The sequence below is a fragment of the Coregonus clupeaformis genome, chromosome 24 (genome assembly GCF_020615455.1).
Source record: "Coregonus clupeaformis isolate EN_2021a chromosome 24, ASM2061545v1, whole genome shotgun sequence".
NCBI classification, from domain to species: Eukaryota; Metazoa; Chordata; class Actinopteri; order Salmoniformes; family Salmonidae; genus Coregonus; species Coregonus clupeaformis.
The window spans coordinates 29406372-29432945 of record NC_059215.1 but is presented as its reverse complement, the minus strand read 5'-3'; the positions used below and the strand labels follow the sequence as shown (position 1 = coordinate 29432945).

The following is a 26574-nucleotide window of genomic DNA, read 5'->3' as shown; positions in this document are numbered from 1 at the left end:
AGAGACAAAAAACTACTCAGCACAGTTCAACAAAACGGTTAAAAACAGCTATTTCCTCTCCTGTCACACTTGTTTCCTCAACACTACTTCACAGCACTGAAGTTGACTCTGCTTTAAACACAACCAAAGGATTCAATGGATTTGATTTCCCTTTTTTCCCCTCTCTCTGTGTTTTGCCCCTGTGAGACGACTTCGAGCAGTTCAAGTGATGAAGGGGAGGCGAGGCGGAACAGATCGTGTTTGATCCGGATTTAGACTTCCGAAAAGGGCGACTTCCTGGATTTGTCTTGGAAAGCACTTGGACGTTGTTAGAGGCAAACAAAGTGTAGAAGGGAGCAGGGTGTTCTTTTCCATTCTGAAAGTGCACAGCAAGCAGGCCAGACTCTTAATTCACAGCCACTGCCGCTCCACAGAGGTGTTGCAAGCGTGGGTGTGTGTGCATATTTACATTTTAGTCATTTAGCAGACGCTCTTATCCAGAGCGACTTACAGTTAGTGAGTGCATACATTTTCATACTGGCCCCCCGTGGGAATCAAACCCACAACCCTGGCGTTGAAAACGCCATGCTCTACCAATTGAGCTACACGGGACTATATGTGCGTGATTTCATACATGCATATGTGTTTATGTGTGCATGTGTCTGAGTGTGTGTCCATTTTTGTGCACGTATCGTGTGTTAAGGTGTGTTTATTAACCATGCTATACTGTTAGCTGTTGAGAGGAATTGACAGCCTTTCTGTGACAGTCCTGCTCTGATGTTCTGGAGTGTGGCGGGAGAGGTGTTCATGACGTCACCAGGGTGGTGGACTGTCCCCTGTGTCTCAGGGTGTTCAGAGGTGTGCTGCCACCACAGCAGGAGGAGTGACAGAGAGAGCTCTTCTGGGAAACTGGCCTTTTTTTTGCTTATTATGACTGTGACATGTGGTTGTCTCACTTAGCTACCTTAAGATGAATGCACTAACTGTAAGTCACTCTGGATAAGAGTGTCTGCAAAATGACTCAAATGTAATGTAAATGTAATGTAAATGTAATGTAAATGTGTCTGTCTGTGGGTGGGGACTGGGCACATGCAGAACACAACACTCATGTGGTTCTGATACTGTGATGTGTCCTCTGACTGTTATCAACCATTTTAATATTTAGGATACCTGCAATGGCCTAAGAAGGCTGTCATTAGTGTTTTACAGGTAGTCAGTCAGTGTTGAGCAATGGTCTTTGATAGTGCAGTTTCTCCTATTCCTGCTGTGCATATAGCTTTAGCATTTAGCTTTTGAATTGTGTGTGTGTGTTTGTGTTAGCGTTGATGGATATGCTCAGTGGTGAGACTCATAACATGCAGACATGAGACAATAAGCATTGTGACCTTTTATACACTGTTAAATCTGTCACTGCATCTGTGGAAAATACAATGTAAGTACTGGTCACTGTCATCATATCAGATAAAATGTTTATCAATTCCTCCCGGCTGTTACAGTCTGAGAAGATCAAGTGTGTAAATGGCGTGCTTGCGTGTCAGTTGCGTATCACCGGACTGATAAGTGATTAGATTGAGTGCTTGGCATTGAGTGTGTTCCATGCAGCCGTAAACCAGAGCACTTAACCACTCATGTTAAGACAAGCAGCATCGCTTGGCCTTTGCAAATCCGGTGATTACCAGTTCTTACTTTTTTGTTACTTTCACTTCTACAGTGTTCTTCTCCCCCTCCATAGTGGGTAGCCTATATCTCTGGTTTTCTCTCGTTTTGCCTCCTCTCTCTCTCCTCTCTCTCTCTCTGTGTGTGGAACATGCCTCTGACCCTGCAGAATGGTGCTTACTGTATTAGCAGGCCAACATAAACAGTCTCCAGCATGGCCCATCAGTCAGCAGCGCTGCCCCCCCGGCCCCCTCCATCCCCAGCCTCCCTCTCACTCTCTCTCACAGAGACAACTTTCACTGGGGGCCCAGGAATGTGCAGGCAGCTGAGTAATGCTGGGCCTTAGCTACCACCCTAACACCCCCATATATTTGATATTTATATTTTAGTCATTTAGCAGACGCTCTTATCCAGAGCGACTTACAGTTAGTGAGTGCATACATTTTTCATACTGGCCCCCGTGGGAATCGAACCCACAACCCTGGCGTTGCAAACGCCATGCTCTACGAACTGAGCTACACGGGACCACCTCCATCTGAGACCCACACTATACCTTCACCTCTAGCCCCTTCCCCCTCTCACTAACTCTCACCCTGTAAAGCATCTATAAACCACTTGAAACATTCATCCTCTGTTCCCTTACTGCACACACAGCAAATTCTCTCCAGACCTCTAACCCCCACTGCTGCCCCCTTACCTCTGGGGGAGTAGAGATGGGAGGGAGGGAGAGAGAGAGAGATTACTTTAAGTACATAAATACCGCCTCTACTTCTCTATCTCTCCCTCTCTAGCGTGAATCATTACATACTCTTGACACTCCTCTTGTTTAGCTCAACCTGACCTTGCTGCCATCATGTGGCTGTCTGTCTCTCCCTAGCATTGCGGCTGCAGGGGCTGATACCTTAGGCCCTCTGTCTTGAGTGACGGCTGCTCACTGGCTTTAAGAGGGGCCTGTTGCTCAGCTCTGAGCTGCAGCAGATCCATTTGGCCAGGAGAGTTTTATTGACGGTTGGATGATATCCCATAGAAGTCTGCCTGACCTGCCACCTTACCACCAGGCGCCTGCTGCCACCTCCGAGAGACACGCACCCAGATAAGGTGACAGGAAGTGGCAGCAGACAGGGGGAGGGGGGAGCGAGGCGTAGAGGGAGGAAACAGAGGGGGCGGGAGGGGAGAATGGCTTTGTCGAAAACATCACGAAGGGAGAGTGTAGAAAAGGGTAGAGAGAGAGAGAGCGGTAGGAGATAGAGAAAGATATGGGGGTAGAATGTTAAATGAGAGCGTGGGAGGGGGGCCAAGGGGGAGAGCAGAGCAGACCTGTCCATGCTGCAATGTGTGTGAAGGACTTAGAGTGCCAGGTGAAGCCCAGACAGCACAGCGCTCTCCTATCTGCCACCAGGTAAAGCCTTTCAAGCACTCATTTCATGCTCCACTGAGATCCACCTTCTCTTCTCTCCCCTCCTCCGCCTCCCCCTCCTTTACTTTCTATTGCTTACCCACTCTCTCTCTCCTCTCTCGCTCCTTTCTTGCGCTCTGAATGTGTAATCTTGCTTTGTTCCTGCACCTACACTGCTCATCTTCCCACTCTCACACCACACACTCTTTACCTCACGTGTGCACGCATGTATGCACACACACACACATACAAGTTGTCACGCTAAACTTTAATAAATGATGACAAATGGGGAATCAGCTCATGCATATTTCATTTAGAGGACGGGGAACCATTGGGGGGCCAGAGGGGTTGGTGTTGTGTGTGTCGAGGGTACGAGGGCATCGCTGTCCCTCTGGCATCAAGCTGGGCTTTGCATGTTGTTGGTACCAGCAGCCAGTCACGCTTAAGTCGTCCGCATGCTTCCCAGAAACAGTTTGGAAGAGTTCGTGCATATAATGTGAGGACATTTTGTGACGATTTTGTTAGTTTTGGACTTCCGTAAGGGTTTCTTTGGCTGTTCGGGCACACAAATTTTTTTTCTGGAGGCAAGCCGAAGTCTACGCCCCTTCGTTGGTGATTTTGTCATGCATATTTTTTCATTGAGAAATACTGCGCAAAACATCTTAGTTAGATGTAAAATGTATCTTAGATAAATTCGGACTATTTTGAGGAAGTGTATACTGGCTACAGCATCTCAAAATGGACAAACAGTACTGCTGCCGCTTTTTTCTCTGTCTTTTAAGGGAGTATGTGAGCACACTCGTTCGGGTCGCCTAGCTGAGTTCGGCTAGCCGAACTGAAGCATTTTGACACCTTTACCCTCCACAATGTCTGTCTATCTCATAACACACTATCTCATAAAACACCCTTACCCTCCAAACTGTCTATCTCATAAGACATACCACTCCCTTTGTCCTTTCTCTTTTGTTGTCTCTGTTCTCTCCATCTGTTATTCACCCTTCTCTTTTTTCGACCTCTCTTCTTAAGGTGCCAATTAATCGGTATGTTATTGCCTACTCTATCTTGGTGTATTGACATACACTACCATTCAAAAGTTTGGGGTCACTTAGAAATGTCCTTGTTTTCGAAAGAAAAGCAATTTTTTTGTCCATTAAAATAACACCAAATTGATCAGAAATACAGTGTAGACATTGTTAATGTTGTAAATGGCTATTGTAGATGGAAACGGCTGATTTTTTATGGAATATCTACATAGGCGTACAGAGGCCCATTATCAGCAACCATCAGCCCTGTGTTCCAAGTGTTTGCTAATCCAAGTTTATCATTTTAAAAGGCTAATAGATCATTAGAAAACCCTTTTGCAATTATGTTAGCACAGCTGAAAACTGTTGTGCTGATTAAAGAAGCAATAAAACTGGCCTTCTTGAGACTAGTTGAGTATCTGGAGCATCAGCAATTGTGGGTTCAATTACATGCTCAAAATGGCCAGAAACAAAGAACTTTCTTCTGAAACTCATCAGTCTATTCTTGTTCTGAGAAATGAAGGCTTTTCTATGCGAGAAATTGCCAAGAAACTGAAGATCTTGTACAATGCTGTGTACTACTCCCTTCACAGAACAGCGCAAACTGGCTCTAACCAGAATAGAAAGAGGAGTCGGATGCCCCGGTGCACAACTGAGCAAGAGGACAAATACAGTGTCTAGTTTGAGAAACAGGCGCTTCGCAGGTCCTCAACTGGCAGCTTCATTAAATAGTACCCACAAAACACCAGCCTCAACGTCAACAGTGAAGAGGCGACTCCGGGATGCTGACCTTCTAGGCAGAGTTGCAAAGAAAAAGCCATATCTCAGACTGGCCAATAAAAAGAAAAGATTAAGATGGGCAGTCTGAGATATGGCTCCTCTTTCTATTCTGGTTAGAGCCAGTTTGCGCTGTTCTGTGAAGGGAGTAGTACACTTGGATTAGCAAACACAACGTGCCATTGGAACACAGGACTGATGGTTGCTGATAATGGGCCTCTGTACGCCTATGTAGATATTCCATTAAAAATCAGCCATTTCCAGCTACAATAGCCATTTACAACATTAACAATGTCTACACTGTATTTCTGATCAATTTGATGTTATTTTAATGCTTTTGTTTCGAAAACAAGGACATTTCTAAGTGAGCCCAAACTTTTGAACGATAGAGTAGGTCCATAATCTTTTCTACTTACTTTATATCTGGTTTTAGCCGTTTAAGTTTACCCTGAAAGCGTTTTTCCATACTGGAAATATTATTATTATTATTTATTTATTTATTTGTTTGGACTGTCAACCTAAAAAAAATGCTTAGGCAGCCCGCCCAAGGATTACAATGTCAGAAAAATACCTGCCTACTTGCCTACAAATAGGTTGTGTAGTCTCCCATGGTCTCCCACTGGTCAATGATGGATTGTGATTGTGCCCTGCCAGAATGGTTCTGAGGACCTTGGGGTTTCTCTGTAAAGTGTTTGAATGCAGCAGGTCCCTGGGGTTTCTCTGTGAAGTGTCAGGACCATGGGGTTTCTCTGTAAAGTGTTTGAATGCACCAATTTGTGTTGTCAGTAATCCTGAGTGACAGGAATCCGCGTTAAGCTCACCACCACCAAGGGATGAGAGATCCAGAGACCTGCCTGTCGAGGGAGATTGAGAGAGAGAGAGGGAGAGGCCAGCAATGTTTCTTTACAAGTGCCCCATGATTCCTAGCTGCCAGGGCTCATTGGCACTTGCCATGATTGACAGAACAAACTTGACCCTTAGCTGTAAACAATTTAGTAATGGCTCTACCCTCGCTCTCTGACTGGGTGTGCTTGTGTGACACATTTGTGTGAGAGAGAAAGAGAGAGGAGGGGACAGGGAAGAGAAAGAGAAAGATTGTTTGTGTAGTATGGAAGTTTGTGGACAAAATTCTAAGCAGTTTTCCTCAGCCACCAGCCATCCATACTGTGCTGATCTCTTCTCCCTGTAGTTGTTTAAGGTACTGTAGCACTAGGGTCTCATACATACACACCGTCCCCAACCCAAACTGTTGTAGAGGAAATCAATCCCACGGTTTCAGATATCTTCCACCAGCCATGAGTATGCTGTATTGATGCAGTGATTAAATTCATTATACTGTTGGATGGACCCTAGGAGGGAGAGAGAAAGAGAGTGTGCAATAGCGAGAGAGGAGGGTGACTGACATGAAGGGTGCTTTGTGATCGACAGGGATTAGTATGTGGTGGGGAGGCAGTATTGTGTGTGTGGAGAGAGTCTAATTAGTGTAATTACAGAAGCAGGTACTAACTGGGGCGTCTCAGTCTGACTTGGCCCTGACAGGGCTCTGTGTGTGTGGATCCAGTGGTGTGCTGTCAGATGGGACCCAGCCCACTGCCTGCCTTCCTGCAAGGCAAAAACAAATAGTCCGCCTCTCGCTGCCTTGTTAACATCATTAAAAACAGCAATAAGGAACACAAAGGCTGATCCTGCTGGCTGTCTAATGAAGGACCAGCACTGTCACTCAAACACCATCCGTCCCTGACTCGCCTCATACTTTAACACAAGTTTCACAGCCAGCACATGAAATTTAGATTTACAAATAATGAAAGCAGCAGAGAGTGTATGAAAAGTGTGTTGATTTCACATAGAACAGACAGGAAACAGTTCTAACCCTCTGTAGGCTTATAGTTCTCCCCTAATATTCACACTCCGTAGTATTTCATCTGACCGATCAGGATTCCCCAAAAAACAACAATTCAGCCACAGCCCTTTAGTGCAGGTCAAGGTATTTACATCTCTTAAACATGTTTCTCAAGTCCTCAGGTTTCCCCTCCAGTCTTGTCTGTCTCTAGGGAGGGACATTAAGGAAAGTGAAAACGTGCCCCAGTCCTCCTCCTGTCACTCACAGCTGACTGACAGACGGACTATCTATATGGAGAGGGCTCCCAGAGGGCCAGGGTCAGAGACTGTGGGTGGGTCATTTCCAGTCACATTGGCTGATGAGTACCTGACCGCTATGGCTCTTTTGAGAAGGCAGTGGGACTCAGTAGTGTATCTCTCTCATCTTTCCTCACTCCTCTTTTCTTTCTCCTTTCTTTTCACTCAATTTTTTCCATCCCCCCTCACTGCCTTAGAGAACTGGGGAAATCGTGTGCAGTTTGTAAATAAGGTCTGTCAGTAGGATTACACATCTCTGAAATTGGATTTTCCCCAGCTACAATAGCCTATTGTGATGTTCCACCTTATATTATGTCACCCAGCACCACTGGCAGGCAGACTGATTGATCAATGAATGCATATTAATGCCAGAGCATTGTCGGCTGTAGCTGTTGTCAAGAGATGGATAGAGAGACAGAGGAGGATAGAGGGGATGAGAAAGAGAGAGAATGATAAAAGAGAGATTATCATTGACTCTACAATGCCGGCAGTCATTAAAAGCAGGTCCCCAGGATTGGTACAGCACAGCCTAATTGGGTGCAAGAAAGGCTTCTGGAATCAATTGGTGGGGATGGAGGGATAAGGGGGGTGAGGGGGTATCACAGATGGAATTAAAGTTGTGCCGCCTGAAGGTAGCAGCATCTCTACTGGAATCGATTTAGGAGGCCAGAAGAGATTAGTAGAGTCAGCCAGGCGGTCTGGACCCACTCACACCCCTCACCTCTCCACCCCTCCACCCACCCACCCACCTCACCTCACCTCACCTCTCCACCCCTCCCCTCACCCCCCTCACCTCTCCACCACTCCCTTCCACCCCCCTCCCCTCTGACTCCTGCCTACAGACCTCTGCTGTCCAGATCAGTCAGAGGCTCTCAGAAATCAGGATCATCTCATACAGACTTGCTGGTAGTGATTGTGGTGGGCAATTTTGGAATGGATGTTGGGCTTATTGTTCTTCTGGAATATATGCATTTTTTACTCGATTAAACCATGGATATATTTATTAGTAGTCTAGAATCTAAATTAATGTGTACTGCACCTCAGGACTTGACTAAGGCTGAATATTTCAATAAAAACCAAGGTCTCAAAAATAGTATTGAATGAATACCAAGATGCTCCAAAGGCCTTTTGAAAAAATATTTTTATTATGTTACCGCCATAATGTACGTTTTTAGACACAATATTTTTTAGAGGGATTGAAAAAGAACAAAACATAAACAAATTAAATACAGTTTACAATTATTTGTTTCAAAAACCACCCTTGACCTCCCTGAACTCCTCCCTATTTGAATGGCCCATAAATAAAGCACAGTCCATAGAGTTGGACAATGTAACTTAATCAAGTGGATCTGGGATGAAGATGTATGCGGATAGAGGGTGATTAATTGACGTTGATCTGTTAATCTGTCCTCCTTGGTCAGTAACCGGAAAATATAACGTTTGGATTGCATTTGTGGTTTTTGAAAGGGAATCCACTCTCTCTCTCTCTTGGTGAGGCGAGCGGTCCTTGGTCCCAGTGGAAGGGTAATTGTCAGCCATGGTGAAGGGTGTTTTTAGAGGAACAGAGGATAAGAGCTCTTCAGAGGTTTCTTCTCCACCTATATTTATACCAACCACAAGCCAAATGTGTATCTGTATGAGTACATGTTATATGCCAGAGAGAGAGCGAAAGAGTATCCTCTTATGGGTCCTGGAGGAGGCCAGTTTTAGAGAGAACAGAAGTGTCTGTAGAGTGGAAATAGTGTAGAACAACAACAATGAGGCCTAATGCACATGGCTGATTTAGTGCACATTTATGTCTGATATAACAGCCTGCGTTTATCGTGGCAGGCATGTTTTTGCTCAATTGAGTCAATGAGGGTAAGAGAGCGCTCATGTAAAGCTGCAGAGCTGTGCGCATACTCTCGCTCTCTCCCTCCCTCCTCTCTCACACTCACACACACACACACACACACTCTGTCTCTCTCTCTCTCTCTCTCTCTCTCTCTCTGTCTCTCTCTCTCTCTGTGTTTTATGGCCCTGGATGGAGACTGTTTAATCGCTCCTGGCTGATTTGACTGTTGTTGTTTGCTGTCTTGTGTGAATTGCAGGTTGCAGGGTGCTAAGTAACACAGGGAAACAGTGGCACACTGGCACATTAATTGAGCCCTTAGCGGCTTTTCCCACTCCCTAAAACAGATGCATTTCACTATGTCTTATCAATCCAAGACACATATTTCCATATTTTTCCAATATACTTCCTGTGTTTGTCACAGCAAATGGCTCCCTGTTGTTGTTGATGTGAATATACGTGCAAAACAGACACAAGACCTAATGGTTTTTATATATTAGACACAGCATGGCACACAGACAGAAAGTCATTGCCCCCTCCCTCACCTCTCCTGGAGACACACAACTACCGTTGAGTTAGGGCTATGGGTCTCGTCTCGCTGCGTGAGTTTAGTCTAAATGGCGCTAGACCGGAAGGGTCCCGCTCACTGAAGCATCATCAGCTCATCTTACCCTCCTCTGAAAGCATCTCAATTATTCAGCACCAGGCGGGCCTGGTCTCAGAGTCAGTTACTCCTGTATCTGGAGCTCCACCAGGACACAGCGAGCGGACAGAATGTCCAGCGGAGGAGCACCACGGACACTCCTGTCAGCTCTCATCACTGAAACCCATGGCACAATTAACGCCATGACACGCTGTCACTTTGGGCTGACGGTGGAGGAAAGTGGCTCTTCTGGAAAGCGTAGAATTGAACAGGTCCACCAGTGGCCTGAGTGACATTACAAATAACAGCCTCAAGGTAAAAGACTGCTAGAATAAATAGCTGTGGCTGAATATCTCTATGTCTCCTCTTTTGTTTCGAGATCAAGTCACACTTTCAGCCCGATATGTGCCTGTAGCTTCATCTCTATTCCTCAGTACTAATTAGCCGCTGTTAAAACGTTGTATTCATTTCAGGATTGTGGGTGGTGGACTGTGGAGACATGAATTGCTCATCCTGTTTAGTGATGTGACCCAGGAGCTGGCTGCGCGCGCAGTGATGAAAATAGCCTCAGATGTAATGTGAATGTAGACATAAATCAGCCTGGTGGTGGTGGTAGAGGGGCCTGTAATGAGAGAGCAAGGCTGCATCTGAAATGCCAGGGCTCTGGTCAAAAGTAGTGCACTATATAAGGAATAGGGTGCCATTTGGGATGTAGCCTAGAACTCTGCTCAGGTCCAGAGAGCAGAGAGAGATCAGAGAAGCCTTAGCTGTGGCTCTGTGATCCGTACAGCGCTCTAGTCTCAATAAGCAATAGTGATGGGGGGAAAACCATACAGTTACATATCGGGATATTATTTTTGCTGATATATCGTATCGTTTTGACAGTATCGTAATATTTTTGCACTAGTTGGCTGTACCTGCACCAAAAATCCATCATAGCTTGTTCTCCATCTTCTTTTTAAGTGGGGAGACTATTTGTTTTCAGCACTAATTTCCATAACTGATCAAAAGTTATTTTTTCATGGCTCTCGCTTATCCCTCTGCAGCAGACATATGGTGAGCAATATGTTTGGAACATCAAATCGCAATAAAATTACAGTATCGAATCACAATGCTTATAGAATTGTGAGAATCGCAATACATATCATATCGGCACCAAAGTATCATGATTATATCGTATTGTGAAGTCCCTTGCAATTCCCAGCCCTATACTACACAATACACTGCCTGTCCTCTGTCACCACACTGAGGACCACATAATTGGTCTGGGGGGGTAGGAGGGGCCACAAGGGACGAGGTACAGTGTGTTCTGTGCCCCCCATCAAGGTGGTGTATACAGAGTCTGTGTGTGGTTTTGTGAGCCCCCTATATGTGTACACGCCACGGTGGTGTGTGTGTGTGTGTGCGTTTTGGATTATTTTCTGTGTGCACTCTCCCCTCTCAAATTATGTCTCAAGGACAGGCGGTATGGAGGGAGTGTCCTTGAGCTATACAGATTAATTCACTTCTTTATTGAATAGGGCATGTAACTGTGGATGGGGTGTATGGGCTACGGGGCGGGAGAGAAAGCACCAGTGTCAGTCCATTATTGGAGAACTCTGCTGTGTGTTGTGTTTCTGCCATGTAACTTGTCTTGTAGCATGTCGTTTCCCCTCCCATCCTCCCACATCCCTTTCTTTCTCCCCTGGCAGGCAGGATGAGGGTACCACTGTACTGTAGCTCTGTGGTTAAGGTGCTGAGTGCTGTCACAGTAGGAGGGAAAAAGCTGTGGGAAGAGGCAAAGCCATCTCACATCATTGATTCCCATCAGCCAGAAGGATGGAGAGAGACACAGCTCAGAGAGGGAGAGATGAGATGGGAGAGAGACAGCTCAGAGAGAGAGAGCTGAGATGGGAGAGAGACACAGCTCAGAGAGGGAGAGATGAGATGGGAGAGAGACAGCTCAGAGAGAGAGAGATGAGATGGGAGAGAGACACAGCTCAGAGAGGGAGAGATGAGATGGGAGAGAGACAGCTCAGAGAGGGAGAGATGAGATGGGAGAGAGACACAGCTCAGAGAGGGAGAGATGAGATGGGAGAGAGACACAGCTCAGAGAGGGAGAGATGAGATGGGAGAGAGACACAGCTCAGAGAGGGAGAGATGAGATGGGAGAGAGACACAGCTCAGAGAGGGAGAGATGAGATGGGAGAGGGAAGGAGAGAAAACAAGAGTTTATTCACACACAGAGAACAGGGGGGTGTAATGCGCCACACACACTCACCGTCTCACCCCACAGATGGCACCCTTTTAATGTTGCACCTACAGGGTGGTGTCTGTTTTCTGCTTGATGGGCTGTGATTGAATCTGCGGTGGGTGTTTGACTGTGTCTTCCTCCCTCCTCCCCTGATGCTGTTTGTTCAGGGCTGATCGTGATCAGGGTCTGTGAACCACAGTGATCTCACAGTCTTGGTATATCTGTCAATGTTAGCTCAATGTTCTCCCCACCCAGCCCACTGCAGTGGCCAGGCAGCCGCACTGTACCTAGATCAGATCTGTAATCAGAGCACTTTGCAGCAGCATCTCCATCTGCACTGCTCTCCTCTCCTCCTCATGCACCCAGCCAGCGTCCTCGCAGGCAAGCAGCTCACATGCAGGCAGGAATGCAGCTCACAGGCGGGCAGGCAGGCAGTTCGCTGGCAGGCAGCTCGCTCGCAGGCAGGCAGCTCGCAGGCAGGCAGCTCGCAGGCAGGCAGCTCACAGGCAGGCAGCTCACAGGCAGGCAGCTCGCAGGCAGACTGGAAAGCTGTTGAATATGTATTACTTAATCAGGGTGATTAACGGAGTGGCATTTCCATCTGATGGGAGATGGAGATATTTCTCTCTTTCATTCTCTTTCCTCTCTCTCTCCCTGGGCTGTAGCTGTTCCCACACTGTCATTAGCTTTCTAGCTAAGTGACATTAAGTCTGTGCTCTGCGATCTCCCTAAGCCGTTGCAGCCTCCATCTCAGAGCTGTAATTGTTTCTGTTTTTTCTGGGTTGTCTGAATGAACTTGTCATTTCTCCAGCCTCTCTTCCTCCTGCTCCTCCTCTCTGTAGCCAGGCCCTATAAAGGTCCAGAAACGAAGGCTATTTGTCGCAGGGTTGTGTTCGCCGCCCCCTGAGCCCCCCGCTCAGTTTTATTTCAGCAGTGGGAATTGGCAGCACAAAGTGCAGCATGAAATACAGAGGGCAGAAAGTCATTTTTTGTTGTTCAATTGCAGCCCTCAAACCCTGACATCAGTATTCCGCTCAGACCTGGAGTCAGACAAAAAGTGAAAAAGAGCAAAAGCGAGGGACGGAGAGGGGGGTGAGGGAAGGGCAGAGAGAGACAGGCGAACATTGAAGTCTTTTGATTGCAAATTGTAAATGCGCCTCTCCCTCCATCCCCCTCTCTCTCTTTCTCTCACCATCTTGTTTCAAAGCAGAAGGGACTCAAGCTGTAGGTGAAATAAATCACTGGCAGCCTGGGCGAGCGAAGGAGAAAGGAGGGAGGGAAGGAGGGGTGGGTGGGTATACAGGATGGAAAGAAAGAGGCGCTTTAGTTCTGACTTCTGCTTTTGTGTTGGCCTTCACCGTGAGATGACCCCTGCTCTGTTTGTGCTTGTTTTCACAGAGCCCAGCCGCTCCTCCAAACATAAAGAGACTCCCACCATCCCCAGAGAAGACAACCTTCCATTGACAGGTGAGTGACGGGGGGGTGTCTCTGCCTCTCTGGCTCTGTCTGTCTTAACACCCCTGCTAGCTAGGCTAAATCCCTCTGACAGTGTCAGTGGTGGCTGCAGAGAGCTCTCGCCAACTCTGCGGTCTCACACAACACAACACAGAACAGAGTAATTTGTCAGGGGGACGGACGGACGAACGGCGGTGCTCTGAGTCAGCACTGCCCAGGCCGGGGGGCGGGGTTGGCTTTGGGGCGAGCCTGTCAGAAGTGACAGAGCGAGAGAGAAGGGGGAAGAGCAATGGAGGAGAGTAAAGAATGAAAAGGGTGAAAATGGGACATGGGGTTGACCGTCGGTGTGGGCTCTAGGGTGTTGTGAGTGTGCCCTCCGCCCCCTCCCATGACGACATCCCTGTGTGGCACAGTGGGACCCGGCTAAGGGGTAAGAACAGGAGCCTCACATTCCTGATTAATGATGGAGTATGGTCTCAGACAATGTGCTGCAGGGGAATGAGCATACATGTACACACACTCTAGGGCTGCACGATTTGGACAAAATATCTATACTGAACAAAAATGTAAATGCAACATGTAAAGTGTTGTTCCCATGTTTCATGATCTGAAAGAAAAGATCCCAGAAATGTTCCATATACACATAAAGCTTATTTCTCTAAAATGTTGTGCACAAATTTGTTCACATTCCTGTTAGTGAGCATTTCTCCTTTGCCAAGATAATCCATCCACCTAACAGGTGTGGCATATCAAGAAGCTGATTAAACAGCATGATCATTACACAGGTGCACCTTGTGCTGGGGACAGTAAAAGGCCACTCTAAAATGTGCAGTTGTGTCACACAACACAATGCCACAGATGACTCAAGTTTTGAGGGAGCGTGCAAAACTGACGGGCCGCCCCCAGGTGGTAAGGGTAGGAAACAACACGTCTGCCACGCTGATCCTAAACACAGGGGCCCCTCAGGGATGCGTACTTAATCCTGTCCTGTACTCCCTGTTCATCCACCACTGTGTGGCCGTGCACGACTCCAACACCATCATCAAGTTTGCTGATGACACGACAGTGGTAGGACTGATCACCGTCAATGATGAGGCAGCCTATAGGGAGGAGGTCAGAGACCTGGCAGTGTGGTACCAGGACAACAACCTCTCCCTCAACTTCAGCAAGACAAAGGAGCTGATCGTGGACTACAGGAAGCGAAGGGACGAGCTCGCCCCCATCCACATCGATGGGGCTGTAGTGGAGCGGGTCGAGTACAACAGTCCGTCTTGTCCGAGGCTTCCCTCGACATCTTCTCCTGGTCTCTCCTGTGTGCGGAAACAGTGGGTTGCTCCTTCCCTTCTGTCCATCTCCGTTGTAGCATGTCGCTGCTCCAATGGGTTTGTCGCTGGAAAACGGGCCGGGGCACTGACGAACATCACCCGACGGTAATAGGTATAGAGTAATTATGAGGTTTCCACCATCTATTTGGCGTTTACTGCCAACCTTAATCGCCCTTTTGGAGGGACTGTACCAGCTGGGATATACGAACGTGTTGAATAGGGTGTTTTTTCCCGTGGCCAAAGTGCTTAATGCCAATCTGGTCTTTGAGACAAATCTTCTGATTAAAACCGCATACCTTGTCAAAAGGACATTGACTTGATGTACAAAAAGGGCCAGTATCTGTAAAGGTTAATATAAAACCGTGAATTAAAAACGCTGCCAATATGCCAAACCTTCCAGCTGCCTTCTTGCATACTCAGTGCTGGCCATAAGAGAGAAGCATTTCCCTGTTAGTCTACACCTGTTGTTTACGAAGCATGTGACAAATAAAACTTGATTTGATTTTCATGGGAGACCGAGAAAGAGAGATAAAGATAGATATATATATATATATATATATATATATATATATATATATATATATATAACAGGAAAGAAAAAGTGACGGCCAGATCATTGAAGTCACACACTCCCTCCCATTGTTTTGTCTTCTGTTGTGTTACCCAGTGTTGGCCAATAAGAGAGCTGGAAAGCTGCTCAACAAATCAGGCTCACTCAGCAGGTTACACAAATGGAACGTCTCATCCCATCCAAGAGCTGATACATCATTCGCTTTTCCCCTCTGTTTGTTTTTGCTTTCTGTCGGATAGAGAAACAATTTCCCCATAGCTTGTCCCATAGGGACGTTCGGTATGTAGGCAGTTGCTCTCCAGGCAGGTCACACCCGTTCTGTGAGAGCTACGCTCACTAACCTGCTCAGGCAGATGCAATTGTTTTCTTAGGCTCGGGAATTACAGTATCAGTGCTCAGCATCATATTGTAGCATTGCACTGGTAAAATGATAAATATTTTCAATTCCATATTGCAGGGGTTTGTTAGCTCAGCAATAGTGCAGCACGTTTGTGTCAGAGCTGCAGAAACCCATAATTATACATTTTGACACTTACCGTAGATGTCAAATTGACATAAAACAACTATGGAATATTTTATCGTTCCCTCAGTACCAGTGGTGGTCGGTGCCATTTAAGATGAGGGAGGATGATACTTTTTTTTATGAGCATGGCCTTATTTCTATTACAGCATACTGGATAGTGGAGCAGGTTATAATAATAATAATATAATATGCCATTTAGCAGACGCTTTTATCCAAAGCGACTTACAGTCATGCGTGCATACAATTTTTGTGTATGGGTGGTCCCGGGGATCGAACCCACTACCCTGGCGTTACAAGCGCCATGCTCTACCAATTGAGCTACAGAGGACCAATTGAGCTACAGAGGTTGAGCGCTTCAAGTTCCTTGGTGTCCACATCACCAACAAATGATCATGGTCCAAACACACCAAGACAGTCGTGAAGAGGGCACGACAACGCCTATTCCCCCTCAGGAGACAGAAAATATTTGGCATGGGTCCTCAGATCCTCAAAAAGTTATACAGCAGCACCATAGAGAGCATCCTGACTGGTTGCATCACCGCCAAGCATGGCAACTGCTCGGCCTCCGACCGCAAGGCGCTACAGAGGGTAGTGTGTACGGCCCAGTACATAACTGGGGCCAAGCTTCCTGCCATCCAGGAGCTCTATACCAGGCGGTGTCAGAGGAAGGCCATAAAAAAATTGCCAAAGACTCAAGCCACCCTAGTCATAGACTTTACACTCTGCTACCGCATGGCAAGCGGTACCGGAGCGCCAAGTCTAGGTCCAAAAGGCTTCTTAACAGCTTCTACCCCCAAACCATAAGACTGCTGAACAGCTAATCAAATGGCTACCCGGACTATTTGCATTGACTACCTCCCTTGCTTCTTGCTGTTTATTATCTATGCATAGTCACTTTACCCCTACCTACATGTACAGTACCAGTCAAAAGTTTGGAAACACCTACTCATTCCAGGGTTTATCTTTATTTTTGCTATTTTCTACATTGTAGAATAATAGTGAAGACATCAAAACTATGAAATGACACATATGGAATCATGTAGTAACCAAAAAAGAGTTAAACAAATCAAAATATATTTTATATTTCAGAATCATCAGCTGTCTGTGACAAGGCGAAAAAACCTTTCCAAGCCAAACCTTCATATCATGACCTTTAACCACTGCACAGCTTACATCTTTGTCACGTCATAGTCCACTAGAATCAGTAGAACTAACGTGTTAGTAAACCCACTACTATCATGCAGTACAGTGTACAGTCAGAAAGCAGTTTAGCAGTTACACTTGACTTGGAAGAGTTCCAGTGTTGGATAGCCATAGCCAGCTAGCTAACAGAGCATCCCTCTCTGTTTGAGCTGGGTGTTTAAGTAGGAAAAACTAGCTAGCTGCATTTGCTAGCTAAGTGAAAGTTAAAGTTAAAAAAAACTCAACCAAATATACACTTTGGACACCCCTTCAAATTAGTGGATTCGGCTATTTCAGCCACACTCGTTGCTGACAGGTGTATAAAATCGAGCACACAGCCATGCAATATATATAGAATTATTTTAATATTCCATAGAAAAACATTGACAGTAGAATGGCCTTACTGAAGAGCTCAGTGACTTCCAACGTGGCATCGTCCAAGGGTGCCACCTTTCCAACAAGTCAGTTTCTGCCCTGCTAGAGCTGCCCCGGTCAACTGTAAGTGCTGTTATTGTAAAGTGGAAAAGTCTAGGAGCAACAAAGGCTCAGCTGCGAAGTGGTAGGTCACACAAGCTCACAGAACGGGACCGCCGAGTGCTGTAGCGCGTAAAAATCATCTGTCCTCGGGTTGCAACACTCACTACCGAGTTCCAAACTGCCTCTGGACCCAACATCAGCACAATAACTGTTCTTCGGGAGCTTCATGAAAAGGGTTTCCATGGCCATGCACACAAGCCTAAGATCACCATGCGCAATGCCAAGCGTCGGCTGGAATGGTGTAAAGCTCGCCGCCATTGGACAGTGGAAACGCATTCTCTGGAGTGATGAATCATGCTTCACCATCTGGCAGTCTGATGGACGAACCTAGGTTTGGCGGATGTCAGGAGAACGCTACCTGCCCCAATGCATAGTGCCAACTGTAAAGTTTGGTGAAGGAGGAATAATGGTCTGGGGCTGTTTTTCATGGTTTGGGCTAGGCCCCTTAGGTCCAGTAAAGGGAAATCTTAACGCTACAACATACAATGACATTCTAGATGATTCTGTCTTCCAACTTTGTGGCAACAGTTTGGGGAAGGCCCTTTCCTGTTTCTGCATGACAATGCCCCCGTGTACGAAGCAAGGTCTATACATAAATGGTTTGTCGAGATCGGTGTGGAGGAACTTGACTGGCCTGCACAGAGCCTTGACCTCAACCCCATCGAACACCTTTGGGATGAATTGGAATGCAGACTGCGAGCCAGGCCTTAATTGCCCAACATCAGTGCCTGACCTCACTAATGCTCTTGTGGCTGAATGGAAGCAAGTCCCTGCAGCAATGTTCCAACATCTAGTGGAAAACCTTCCCAGAAGAGTGGAGGCTGTTATAGCAGCCTCCAAAGGGGAGACCAACTCCATGATTTTGGAATGAGATGTTCGACGAGCAGGTGTACTTTTGGTAAAGTAGCGCATCTCTCTCTCTCGCTCTCTTTCTCTCTCTTGCTTCTCCTTAATTTGGGAAGAAATTAATTTGTTCAGAACTATTCAACTATTGTCTTTCTCTTTGAGTCAACTACTCATCATGCTAGCTAGCTGTAGCTTATGCTTTCAGTACTAGATTCATGACATTATCCTTTGTTTGGGTGGACAACATGTCAGTTCATGCTGCAAGAGCGCTGATAGGTTGGAGGACGTCCTCTGGAAGTTGTCATAATTACTGTGTAAGTCTATGGAAGGGGGTGAGAACCATGACCATCCTAGGTTTTGTATTGAAGTCAATGTACCCAGAGGAGGACAGAAGCTACCCTACAGAGTGCTGCTGAGGCTACTGTAGACCTTCATTGCAAAACAGTGTGTTTTAATCAATTGTTTGGTGAAGTGAATATATTTAGTATAGTTTTATCTAAAAAGGATCACTTTTTTAATGTTTCACTATTTTGATTTTTATTAAATTCACTGAGGAGGATGGTCCTCCCCTTCCTCCTCTGAGGAGCCTCCACTGCTCAGTACAGATACATTAAGGATGAGATACTATGTTTCTGCGTTGTCTGTTGTCTGAGTGCCAGACCACACTAATGCATGGTTTGGCTGTTCAAACAGGCAACAACGAGGAGAGACGACCGACCGCCACAATTTAAATATTCACAGCAGAATGTTTGATCTCATCTGCAAGCGCTCGCTCGTTGCCATTTATAGACACGGACCGTCGTCTTAGTTTTTTCTCATACATTAAACACAACCCGTTACTCATGTATTGAAAAAGAAATGACTGCATTGTGACGTTGCCAGCCACCTGTGAGAAGCTTTGAGATGCTTGAGATGTTTTCTTTATGTGGTAGAGGATGGGGTCTGATAGGGTGGTGTTTATTTGGGAGAGGATGGGGTCTGATAGGGTGGTGTTTATGTGGTAGAGGATGGGGTCTGATAGGGTGGTGTTTATTTGGGAGAGGATGGGGTCTGATAGGGTGGTGTTTATTTGGGAGAGGATGGGGTCTGATAGGGTGGTGTTTATTTGGGAGAGGATGGGGTCTGATAGGGTGGTGTTTATTTGGGAGAGGATGGGGTCTGATAGGGTGGTGTTTATTTGGGAGAGGATGGGGTCTGATAGGGTGGTGTTTATGTGGGAGAGGATGGGGTCTGATAGGGTGGTGTTTATTTGGGAGAGGATGGGGTCTGATAGGGTGGTGTTTATTTGGGAGAGGATGGGGTCTGATAGGGTGGTGTTTATTTGGGAGAGGATGGGGTCTGATAGGGTGGTGTTTATTTGGGAGAGGATGGGGTCTGATAGGGTTGTGTTTATGTGGGAGAGGATGGGGTCTGATAGGGTGGTGTTTATTTGGGAGAGGATGGGGTCTGATAGGGTGGTGTTTATTTGGGAGAGGATGGGGTCTGATAGGGTGGTGTTTATTTGGGAGAGGATGGGGTCTGATAGGGTTGTGTTTATTTGGGAGAGGATGGGGTCTGATAGGGTTGTGTTTATGTGGGAGAGGATGGGGTCTGATAGGGTTGTGTTTATTTGGGAGAGGATGGGGTCTGATAGGGTGGTGTTTATTTGGGAGAGGATGGGGTCTGATAGGGTTGTGTTTATGTGGTAGAGGATGGGGTCTGATAGGGTTGTGTTTATGTGGGAGAGGATGGGGTCTGATAGGGTTGTGTTTATGTGGGAGAGGATGGGGTCTGATAGGGTGGTGTTTATTTGGGAGAGGATGGGGTCTGATAGGGTTGTGTTTATTTGGGAGAGGATGGGGTCTGATAGGGTTGTGTTTATGTGGGAGAGGATGGGGTCTGATAGGGTTGTGTTTATTTGGGAGAGGATGGGGTCTGATAGGGTTGTGTTTATTTGGGAGAGGATGGGGTCTGATAGGGTGGTGTTTATTTGGGAGAGGATGGGGTCTGATAGGGTGGTGTTTATTTGGGAGAGGATGGGGTCTGATAGGGTGGTGTTTATTTGGGAGAGGATGGGGTCTGATAGGGTGGTGTTTATTTGGGAGAGGATGGGGTCTGATAGGGTTGTGTTTATTTGGGAGAGGATGGGGTCTGATAGGGTTGTGTTTATGTGGGAGAGGATGGGGTCTGATAGGGTTGTGTTTATTTGGGAGAGGATGGGGTCTGATAGGGTTGTGTTTATGTGGGAGAGGATGGGGTCTGATAGGGTGGTGTTTATTTGGGAGAGGATGGGGTCTGATAGGGTTGTGTTTATGTGGGAGAGGATGGGGTCTGATAGGGTTGTGTTTATTTGGGAGAGGATGGGGTCTGATAGGGTTGTGTTTATTTGGGAGAGGATGGGGTCTGATAGGGTTGTGTTTATTTGGGAGAGGATTGGGTCTGATAGGGTTGTGTTTATGTGGGAGAGGATGGGGTCTGATAGGGTTGTGTTTATTTGGGAGAGGATGGGGTCTGATAGGGTTGTGTTTATGTGGGAGAGGATGGGGTCTGATAGGGTTGTGTTTATTTGGGAGAGGATGGGGTCTGATAGGGTTGTGTTTATGTGGGAGAGGATGGGGTCTGATAGGGTTGTGTTTATGTGGGAGAGGATGGGGTCTGATAGGGTTGTGTTTATTTGGGAGAGGATGGGGTCTGATAGGGTTGTGTTTATTTGGGAGAGGATGGGGTCTGATAGGGTTGTGTTTATTTGGGAGAGGATGGGGTCTGATAGGGTTGTGTTTATGTGGGAGAGGATGGGGTCTGATAGGGTTGTCTTTATGTGGGAGAGGATGGGGTCTGATAGGCCCAGGTGACCAAGTGTTCTTCTCACAGTGATGATTCATTCAGGCTCCTTTCAGAAATAATTGAACGTTCATTCAGAGTCTCACATTTCCCTGTTCACTGCTCACTAATCCAACATTCATTTATTTGGTGGTTAATTTTAGAGGAAATTCATTAATAAATGAAACTCCCTCCCTGGAGCATGTCTTCTGAGTTTGTCTGTGTGTAACAATAACCGAGATGTGTCGTTTGTGTGTTTGTTTCCGTCTGTGTGTGCATACACAGTGTTAGTCTTTGACATGTATTAAAATCCAGGGCTCAGTTTTAGCGGACCTTGATCATATTATTGCAGTTTGAGAATATAAATGGCAATGGATCTTCAACAATAGCCCATGAACTACTGACCTGTGGGTTTGTGTCTCCATTATGTGTTTTCTCTCTCTATCCACCCAGCGCATGGCGGACAAACTAGGACAACCCATGTTCCCCTGTCCTCTGGACTGCTGCCTCAGCCTGAATAGGGATGCAGGACAGGGGAGAGGGGGGAGTTGGGGGTTCAGGTTGATTACATGGGGCTTGTGCTACTACCAGGGGACAGGGGGAGAAGGGGGAGGGGTGTGACTGTTACCCTGTCCTGCTTTGCTGTGTATATTTCAAAGGGCCAGCGGGGTGGGGGGCTGACCCCTCCTGCCGTGATGTTTGTGTTACTATAGGGACCTGTACAGATTTATTAGCCAAGGCTCCATTTGTCATGGTAGTGGCACAGTGCTGGGGCTGCCGTGGAGACAGGACCTCATCCATCACCCCGGAGACCATCCCCACGGCAACGCTGCTGACACCTCACACACCAGCAATACGGACACATATTCCCTCATACAGTCATGCTGCTCATACACTTATACATACACACGTACACCTGCATGTGCGTAGGCATGTGTGCCATACACATTCCATTATTCACACTGAGTCCACAGTCCACAGTGACATGGAAGGATCCCCACTGCTGTTTACATGCACAACACACATATTCCCACACCAGCTACAGAAACACATAGAGATATGTCTGCAATAACCCCAGGGATAGGTGGTTGATACCACTCCTACACAGGGCATGTATTTCCCCACAAATATATACAGTAGCTACAGAAACACCTACACCCTGTATGACTGGAATGTGTCTGTGTGGAGGCAGGCATGTATGGATGGCTGCTACCTGCTACCACCACCCCCACATGGGTCAGGAATGGGGGGCATCCTCTAACAGCACCATCTGAAACTCCTCTCATCTCCTCTCAAAGTATATTTACATGAGTATGCGTGGGACACACAATGCCTGTTGCCAGGGGCGCAACTTTGGTTTTAGAAGTGTGGGGGGGGGGGGGGCATTCTTTTTTTTATCCAGTCGGACAAACATTCCAAACAGCCTACCCGACCGCTTGGAGGCGTCCGCATGGTCCTAAAGCACACCGTTCCCTCATTTTGTATCACATTCCAATGATAAAACTGGGGTGGACAAAAACGCATGTCCCCCCGTCCCCATTGAAAGTTGTGCCCCTGCCTGTAGCTATTACACTTGACTGGGGTAAGGTATTCTGTTCCTCCAGTATTTTTTTACCACACCTTTAACGTGTGTTTACATCAAACCCACAGGGCTTGTTTATTAGTTTTATGTTTACGTTTCCAGTTAGAATCATCCTTTGTTGAGTCCACGGTGGAGAGATTCGTAGTTGGTCCAGTGTAGCGTGCTGTGCTCTGTCTGAGTCTCTGAGAGCAGGTGGTTTCTCTGCAGCTCTGAAGGGTAACAGCTGGTTCTGTAGGTGTAGCACAGCACAACGCCCCGGGCAGATGCAGACACATCTCTCACTGCCATGAACCCCCTCTGCCCCGCTCTACCCTCCAACCCCTCCAGGCCACGGAGCACAGCCGGCCCAGAGAGATGAGAGTAGCTGGGGCTTGGCAGAGAGGGGAGAGCTCTGCTGTCCTCCTGCCTTAAAGCACTCAGGTGAAATGTAGGCTAGAGAGAAACAAGAAGAGCATATGGAGCCGCTGAACCACCTGGTGATGAGGTATGTTACCTGTGCTGTGATACAGTTCATTCTGTGAAGCTGCTGGTTAGTGGTTGAATCTCTCTAGTGCTTCCTCAACTGAAGTGGAAGCTATAGAATGGAGCGTGAGTGAGAGATGTTGCACGCCAGACTCGACTGTAGGCAACTACCCCCTCCATTCCCCCACCCAACTCTTATTGTCCCCTTACATTTACCATCCCCACCTCCTCTGTGAGCTTCATAACTCACCCATCTGAATGGAAACAATGGGTGCATGCTAATGTGAGTGTGTTGACAGGTTGTTCAAGTTACAGATGACTGTCGCTGAGATAGGACAGGAGGAGGAAAATGGAATTGCGAGAGAGATGGAGATTGAGTGAGAGAGACAGATGGAGAAAGACACTACAGTGAGAGTGGATAAAGTATGCAATAATAGGAGGTTAATTAAGTGTGTCTTAACGAGGCTGTCCAGTAGCTCCAGTTATTAGGATAGCCCTGATAGTGTAGTGCACTGTGCATCTGACATGGACCCAGAGGATAGGGGGATGGGGAGGTGTGGTGGAGTGGGAGTGGGAGTGAAAGACTGTTTCATGACTGTCTGCTACTCTGTAAAACTGTCTGTGGAATATGGAGCTATAGACTTTAGAGTTATGGAGCTATTGGAAGACATTTGTGGGTTGAGAAAACACTCTAATCTAAGGATTTATTAGCAAAACCTTTTACAGTTTATGGTTTACTCAAATACATGCCCCAAAAGCAAAATGAATCAGTTTAGTGAAAACAGTTCCAGTACACCTGGGGAAAAAAAGGTTGAGAACGCCATTTCCCCAATTTGTATGCTGACATAAATAATATAGTAATGCGCTGGCCATAAACAAATACCATCAGTGATTACTGGCCTTGATTCCTCAAGCCTGCATATAATCCACTAAGTCTGTGACTTTTAGCCTACTAAGTTTCTCAACCTTTCCTGTTCTCTACTCACGTCACCCTATCTCCTCAACCCCTGTCAATCACAAACATCCTATTAAAGACCAAATTGCTCAGCTTTTTAGTGATAAAAAAATGAACTGAGTTTATTCAGTCAATGGAACCCTTCACTTTGGGAAGGCACGCAAGAATAGGCCTGGAGAATAAGACTCTTCTGATCTAGTCTTTTTAATCTGTCTGTCCCCCCAAAAATATAAAAAAGACGCTCATAATTGGCAGATAGAAATAGGAGCTGCTCGCTCACTTACAATCCAATTACACTCCATAGTTTCCCATTTGTCCCGAGAGTCTGCGACGTTTCCGCAGCGGGTGCCTTGCCTCCGGAGCAGAGTGCTGATGCATTATTCCCAGATGTAGAGTGCTGTGAGGTGTCGCCATAGCTGCGGAGCGGAGCTCGTCATGTGTAAGACAGCGGGCTGAAACATTAAAGACCTCTCTTCCTCTCCTTGCTCTTTTGTGCTGCTGCTTCCCCACAGTTAATTAAAGTCCGACTCAGTAGAATAATAGTCTGTGTTTCCTCCCTCTCTCTGTTTTCATCTGCTTATTATACTCCAATGGCAGGATATTCTCTTGACTTGCCATACACCGGGTAGTGAGGAAAGCATGGTGGTGTCCATACTAATTTACACCTGCAGAATGTATCAAAATGTTTACAGACATGATGATGTGCTGCTGGTCTGACAGATTCCATTTCCCTGAACCTGTTGAACTGCACAGTTCCATTTGGATTCGCCCCACTTTAGACTAACCCAAACTTTCCATTGAGAGATGGTGACCATGAGTAATTTGTTCACTATCTGCTGAGGGTTCAGTAAAACACACCATAAAAATCCCGTACCCCAATATAAAATGACTAATGTTTATGTTCCTACATGGAGATTTATATACAGTGCCTTGCAAAAGTATTCATCCCCCTTGGCATTTTTCCTATTTCGTTGCATTACAACCTGTAATTTAAATGGATTTTTATTTGGATTTCATGTAATGGACATATAAAATAGTCCAAATTGGTGAAGTGAAATTACTTGTTTCAAGAAATTCTAAAAAATAAATAACGGAAAAGTGGTGCGTGCATATGTATTGACCCCCTTTGCTATGAAGCCCTAAAATAAGATCTGGTGCAACCAATTACCTTCAGAAGTCACATAATTAGTTAAATAAAGTCCACCTGTGTGCAATCTAAGTGTCACATGCTCTGTCACATGATCTTAGTATGTATACACCTGTTCTGAAAGGCCCCAGAGTCTGCAACACCACTAAGCAAGGGGCACCACCAAGCAAGCGGCACTATGAAGACCAAGGAGCTCTCCAAACAGGTCAGGGACAAAGTTGTGGAGAAGTACAGATCAGGGTTGGGTTATAAACAATAGAAAAATATCAGAAACTTTGAACATCCCACGGAGCACCATTAAATCCATTATTAAAAAATGGAAAGAATATGGCACCACCACAAACCTGCCAAGAGAGGGCCACCCACCAAAACTCACGGACCAGGCAAGGAGGGCATTAATCAGAGAGGCAACAAAGAGACCAAAGATAATCCTGAAGGAGCTGCAAAGCTCCACAGCGGAGATTGGAGTATCTGTCCATAGGACCACTTTAAGCTGTACACTCCACAGAGCTGGGCTTTAAGGAAGAGTGGCCAGAAAAAAGCCATTGCTTAAAGAAAAAAATAAGCAAACACGTTTGGTGTTCGCCAAAAGGCATGTGGGAGACTCCCCAAACATATGGAAGAAGGTACTCTGGTCAGATGAGACTAAAATTGAGCTTTTTGGCCATCAAGGAAAACGCTATGTCTGGCGCAAACCCAACCCCTCTCATCACCCCGAGAACACCATCATGTTTTTTTTTAATGTTTTTTTATTTCACCTTTATTTAACCAGGTAAGCCAGTTGAGAACAGGTTCTCATTTACAACTGCGACCTGGCCAAGATAAAGCAAAGTAGTGCAATAAAAAACAACACAGAGTTACATATGGGGTAAAAAACATAAAGTCAGAAATACAACAGAAAATATATATACAGTGTGTGCAAATGTAGCAAGTTATGGAGGTAAGGCAATAAATAGGCTATAGTGCAGAATAATTACAATAGTATTAACACTGGAATGCTAGATGTGCAAGAGATTATGTGCAAATAGAGATACTGGGGTGCAAAAGAGCAAAATAAATAACAATATAGGGATGAGGTAGTTGGGTGGGCTAATTTCAGATGGGCTGTGTACAGGTGCAGTGATCGGTAAGGTGCTCTGACAACTGATGCTTAAAGTTATTGAGGGAAATAAGAGTCTCCAGCTTCAGAGATTTTTGCAAATTCGTTCCAGTCATTGGCAGCAGAGAACTGGAAGGAATGGCGGCCAAAGGAGGTGTTGGCTTTGGGAATGACCAGTGAGATATACCTGCTGGAGCGCAGACTACGGGTGGGTGCTGCTATGGTGACCAATGAGCTAAGATAAGGCGGGGATTTGCCTAGCAGTGATTTATAGATGGCCTGGAGCCAGTGGGTTTGACGACGAACATGTAGTGAGGACCAGCCAACAAGAGCGTACAGGTCACAGTGGTGGTAGTGTATGGGGCTTTGGAGACAAAACGGATGGCACTGTGATAGACTACATCCAATTTGCTGAGTA

General features: G+C 46.3%; 1 protein-coding gene across 3 annotated transcripts in view; it reads left to right on the top strand.

Moving 5' to 3' along the window:
- LOC121538349 (extracellular sulfatase Sulf-2) overlaps positions 1-26574 on the top strand; it is a 169975-nt gene that overhangs the window by 26553 nt on the left and 116848 nt on the right. For 2 of the 3 annotated variants that reach the window (XM_041846254.2, XM_041846256.2), the window contains exon 2: positions 13072-13140. The gene's annotated coding sequence lies outside the window, so the exon portion shown is untranslated. Of the gene's footprint in view, positions 1-2926; positions 3035-13071; positions 13141-26574 lie in introns of those variants that run through there. The other variant, XM_041846257.2, reaches the window with a different exon arrangement.